The following is a 5,840-nucleotide window of genomic DNA, read 5'->3' on the forward strand; positions in this document are numbered from 1 at the left end:
TTTGAAATTCTGGAGCGACAGCTGAACAACTGGAAGACCCTAGCCAAGTTGCCTCACCTCTGAAGTGAGTTTCCGCATCTGTAAAATGGGCATAACCTTCCTTTATAGAGTAAGGGAGACAGTCAAATGAGATAACAAATAGGAAAGTATTTGCAGACTGTATACTCCTGATTGGGTGTGTGTGTGTATAAGAGATAGTCATTCATTCATTCATTCATTTATTAGCTCATTTATTTAAGAAACAGTGATATAGAGCTCATTAAGCCTCGGGCAATGTCCTAAGCATTTTATAAGAATTCACTTGTTGAATCCTTATAACAACCCTATGAAGATGGTGCTGGTGTTCTCCCCATCTTACAGATGTGGAAACTGAGGCACAGAAGGGTTAAGTGACTTGCTCGACACCATACAGCTAGTAAGTGGTAGAGCTGGGATTCGTACCTAGTCCTCTTTGACTCCAGAATGTTTCATTTGTTCATTCATCAAACACTTATTAAGTGCTTTCTCTGTGTCAGGCCCTGAGTCCACAGAAGAGCGCCAGGCTCGGTCAGCGTGGTGTTCTGGTTCTCATCCAGAGGCAGATGCGGCCTCCTAGAGGGAGCGCAAGAGGTTAGAAATGCATGGAGCAATTTTTGGTTGATGCCGTGACTGAGCTTACCATTAGCCGGCTAAACTTCCTGCCCTGTGTGGGGAAATCTTACACAAAATGTCAATAGTGCCCTGTTGAGAAACACTCAAGAAAGCAGTACTGGCTTTGGAGTCATTCCAGACCTGGACTGAGTCCCAGCCCTGACATTCCAAGACTTTGTGACTTGGACAAGTCGCTTCACCTCTGCGAGCCTCAACTCTGAAAAACGTGGTCTGCGAAGTGCCCAGAGGTATCTGGCAAGCCTTGGTTGTTCAACAAACATGAACATCCTTTCCTGCTCAAGCAAACACCAGGAAGTAGGGGGAGAAGCAGCTTTGGATTCCAGCATCCCTCCAAACCCTTCTCCCTCCCTCTCCGGGCGGCTCTGAAGCCTGCCAGGCTCCGGAAAGGCAGGGGACCTCTCACCCCCATAGCCCTTCCCTCTTCTCTCCATCCAGGCTCACGGCCAAAGGCAAGAGAGCCTCCCTTCCTACCAGCCCTGAGGTTTCAGGCAAAAGTCATTTACCTCTCTGAGCCTTGGCTTCCTCGTTTGTCACATGGGGAAGCGGAATGCTGGTGGACGTCAGTTGCCTCTGCCTGGCCTGCATCCCTTCCCTCTTCTTTTGTATCCAGTTTGCTGTTGGGGGAACATCCCTCTCTCATTCTCAGTTCATGTGGGCGCATGGTCTAGGACTGGCCAGTTAGAATCAGGATATTCCGTCCTCCTGCTCACAGCCTTTGGTTCAGGGATGGGCACGTGAGCTAAGCCGAAGCAATCAGAAGTGTCCAGGAAAGAGATCCTCTTCATATGGGATCAGAGTGTTAGGACCGTGTAAGTTTGGAGCTGCCCAAGTGCGTGGGGAGCACCTGCCTGAGAGTGAAGCCAATAAGAAGGGAAAAAAAGATCAAGGAGAGAGAGACAGAGAGTCACACAGACAGAGACAGACCGAGACAGAGAGGGGGGGAGCCTGACACCTGGATGCAGCCATACCTGTCCCCACTTTTTCAGCTTGGGAGCCGACTCTTCTCCTTCTTTTGCCAAAAGCAGTTGGAATCGATTTTGTTGTCAGGTTGTCATAGAGCCAACCCTGGCTTATTCAGGGGCTAAAACACCTACGTCAGAAGGTTTCTGTGTGGCTCAAAAGAGAAGATGATGTAAGTGAAAATGTTTTTCTAAGCTGTGTATGGCTGAATGATGGTAAGTTATTCCTGAGGTGCTAAAGCAGGAGCACACGTTCCACGTGAGTGATGAGCCAGTCCAGTTCTATCCGAAAGGCTCCAGAAAATGGACTTCTAAGACTCTTGCCTGAGAACTGAAGAGTTGGTTGGAAGTGGGAATTCTTGCCCCCTGCGTTTTCAGTTCATTGGGTGCAGAGCTTCAGAGGATGAGATGTCCTTGCGTTGGGGCACCACTGTTTCATGGGTGAATTGTTCCAAGGTTGGTCATGAGAGGCCACAGGACACAGAGGAAAGAGCCTGGCCGGTTTGGGCAAGCCCCTGCCTTGCTCTGACCCTCCGAGTCTGACACTGAGTGGTGCTGGGTTGGACCTTGTCTCAGGGAGTGCCTGTCTCTGACCTGCTGTGGTTCTGCTATTCTCAGACCCTCTTCTGGGCCAAGCAAGGTCTGCTCACCTCTGGAGTCAGCGGCACATACCTGTTCTTGGGTTCTCTGGAGAAGCCACACATCAGAAACCACAGCCCACACCAGAAAGAGACTCTTCTGAGTCTGGCAGACACAGCTGGCCCCATCTCCATTCACAACTCCCTATCCCTCCCTGCTTAATCTCCAAAACTCAATTTCCCAATCTCCTTTGCGGGCAGGAGAGGTCACATGACACAGTTCTGGTGAAAGAGATGCGGTTGGAACTCAGCTGGGGCTGCCTCTGCCCTTTCTATCCATTCCTGCCTGGAACACAGGCTGGCGGACACAACGCATTCTGAGAGTGAACAGAAAGATGGAAAGAGCCTGGCCTCCTGACGGCATTCTCCAGCAGCCAAAGGGCCTGGGCGGTTTACCTCTGGCCTGTCATTCCAGAACAAGAATCCTCTTCCTTTTTTTTTTTTTTTGTTTAAGCTGCCATATTTGGGACTTTGCTATGGGTAAGCAAATGCATTCCTAGTACGCTAAGCTAGCACCTGCCTGCAACCATTCTCTCTTAACTACTTTTTGGTGTCCAGAACAAGTTTTTTTCACATCTAGGACCACACTGACTGAATCAAATTAATTATTAATTAATATTAATTATTTAATACTACTACTAATAATAATTCCACCAGTAAGCATCATTTACCAAGTATCTCCCGAGTGCCAGAGATTGAGTTGAGTGGTTTTATCTTCACAATGGTCCCAGGGAATAGATATTATTATGGTCCTCATTTCCAGATGAGGAAACTGAACCTCAGAGATGACTATGACTGGCCGCAATATTGAATATGGAAGCTGGGCTCCAAATCCAGTGCCTCCTGACTCCAAGACCCCTGTTCCCCTCCTTCAGCACCCCTAATTCAACAGGCTTATTTAGTAAGTTGGGAAACTGAGGTCCAGGAGAGAGAAGAGTGACTTGCCCAAGGACCACACCTTCGGGGCCTCCATTCCAGGGCTCTTTCTATGACGTCCTGCTGCTCAGGGAAAGAGGAGACTTGAAGGCCAGGCTAAGGGCTGGGGACCGTGGGAGCTATTGATGGTTCTCAGCAGAGTTAGGAGAGTATGCCACTACCAAAGGAGGACCATGGAAACAGCTCCCCTTCAACTGTGGTGGAGGAGGAGGGGGACGCAGGGACTGATATTTTCTCGCCCCAGCAACCCCCGGAGCATTTATCGTCCCTTCACAAGACAGTGGTTCTTCCCCAGCTCCTCCAGCTCTTCAGTCACAGGCGTCTGGGCCCCCAGATCCCAGGAGCTGATGTCTGATCCTCAAAGATTACTCAGATGGCTTGGGATCCAAGAGAGCCAGGGATGGAGTGCAGCAGGGAGTTACGCTGTAGACTTGACATCAAACAGACCAGAGCTCTGATTCCAGCTCTGCCATCTGCTAGCCCGTGGCCTTTAGCGGTCAGTTTTCCTGTTTACAAAAACGGAGACAAGAAGAGAATCTATCTCATGGAGCTGTTATAAGTTATAAAGGAGACGTTGCACCAAAACCCCTTAGCATGTGCTCTTCACCGCACAGTCTAGGGAAATCTTTGTGTCTCAGTTTCCTCTTTTGCGTAATGGGGATAATGCTTAATACTTTCCTTTTGGAGCTGTTGTGAGGATTTCAATGTGAGATGTGAAAACATTTTGTGATTCTAGGTGCTTAGCTTCTCAGCTGAATTATGCTGCTTAAATTGGACCCCCTAGCCTCCCCCATCTCTGTCCCATCCAACGTCCCACACTGCCACCCCCAACAGTGCATTTCTGTTTCCTCCTTTTTTAAAAAAAAATTATTTATTTTGGCTGCATTGGGTCTTCATTGCTGCGCACGGGCTTCCTCTAGTTGCGGCGAGTGGGGGCTACTCTTCGTTGGGGTGCGCAGGCTTCTCACTGCGGTGGCTTCTCTTGTGGCTGAACACCGGCTCTAGGCGTGCGGGCTCGGTAGTTGTGGCTCGCGGGCTCTAGAGTGCAGGCTCAGTAGTTGTGGTGCACGGGCTTAGTTGCTCCGCGGCATGTGGGATCTTCCCGGACCAGGGCTGAAACCCGTGTCCCCTGCATTAGCAGGCGGATTCTTAACCACCGCGCCACCAGGGAAGTCCCATTTCTTCTTAACTAACTCCAAACACTGGCTAGCTCTGCTGGGGCTTAGGTTATGTGGTACCTGGTATTTCAGAATAAAGGGACTGGGCCTTGAAACCTATCCCTTACTAGTTGTGCAACCTTGGATAAGTCATGTCAGCTCTCTGGGCCTCAGTTTCTTTCTCTGTAAAATGGAGGTGATAATACTGTGTAGGGCTGTTGAGAAAATTACATGTGATAGTGCACGTGAAATACACAGCACGCTGCCTGGCCCGCAGTAGGTACTCGAAATATTAACCATCATTATTATTACCACCAATGCCCAACCTCAGCCTGGCACTGAGGAGGTAAAGAAGAGGACGTGAACTTTGCATGAAACCCTCCTGCTCAGATAGGGAATGTTAGGGAGAGCAGATAAAGAATTAACATTGAGTTCCTACTGGAGGTTGGTCATGCCTATAATCTTGCTCAGAGTCATGCACGTAATCTTATTTTGTCCTCACAGTAACTCTTACGAGAATGGAATTATGAACTCCATTTTACAGATGGGGAAACTGAGACCCAAGAAGGGCAGTTGGCTACCTAAGGTCACACTGAAAACTGGTCAGAAATGGGGAGGGGAATTTGAAGAGATGTTGGGCTGATTCCAGAGCTTTCCTGTCTGGCTGTGAAGCTGCCTCCGGAGGTGGGGCTGGGTGGGGCTGGGCCCCCGAGTGATTCAGGTAAGAGTCATCTCCAGATTTCCAAATAGTGGGTGGGACACAGCAGGGGTGAGAGCGTTCCAGGAGCTTTAACATCCAACTCCCCGAGTAGAGTTGCCAGGAGAGCATGTGATTGGGGTGGAGCCCAGGGTGGGGGGGTGTGCAGAGGGAAACCCCACCCCATGTCAGGGGGATTGGGTGGGGGGAGCAGGGTGTAGGGAAGGGGGTCCTGGCCACCTTAGCTGGGAGGGGCTCAGGGCCTGGGGTGGAGCTGGGCCTGTGAGGGTGTTGAGGGTGCTGGCCAAGGGCCCAGCTGGGAAGGTCAGGGAAACTGAGGCAGAGTACTGACACTTTTTGTAGTTGTCACAGCAGATGGATGGGGGTGGCAGTCACCTTGATGAGGCTGGCCCTGGACCCTTACTCACTCATAGAAGGTCTATATTTTTTCACGAATTCAGTCACTCATACAGGTACTCATTCACTTCTTTATTCAATGAACCAACATTTGCTGGGTGCCTTCTATATGCCAGACCTTGCACTCTGCCCTGGGGATATGTGACTGACCAAGATGCTTGCAGCCTAATTAGGGAGAGAGGGACCACACAATCCAGCATGCTGCCCGCTGTGACCAGGGGTGACATAGGAGTTTCCTCAGAGGACAGAAAGAGGAAGAGGTGTGCCAGAGGATGCTTCCCTGGGGACACAGAGCCGGGCCTTGAGCAATGAATGGACGTTCACCATTCTGAGGGTTAGGAAAACTCCCTGGATATGGAAGCTACAGGCTTTGGAGTAAACGGAC

At 50.1% G+C, this 5,840-nt stretch overlaps 1 long non-coding RNA gene across 1 annotated transcript; it reads right to left on the bottom strand.

Moving 5' to 3' along the window:
* Positions 1-213: 213 nt before the first annotated feature.
* LOC109552432 (uncharacterized) lies at positions 214-1,290 on the bottom strand. Its single transcript, XR_002179230.3, has 2 exons — positions 1,155-1,290; positions 214-591 (listed from the first exon to the last, which is right to left on the bottom strand). It is a non-coding gene; the product is annotated as an uncharacterized lncRNA (long non-coding RNA).
* Positions 1,291-5,840: the final 4,550 nt, after the last annotated feature.

The sequence above is a fragment of the Tursiops truncatus genome, chromosome 6, assembly GCF_011762595.2.
Source record: "Tursiops truncatus isolate mTurTru1 chromosome 6, mTurTru1.mat.Y, whole genome shotgun sequence".
In the NCBI taxonomy this organism is placed as follows: domain Eukaryota; kingdom Metazoa; phylum Chordata; class Mammalia; order Artiodactyla; family Delphinidae; genus Tursiops; species Tursiops truncatus.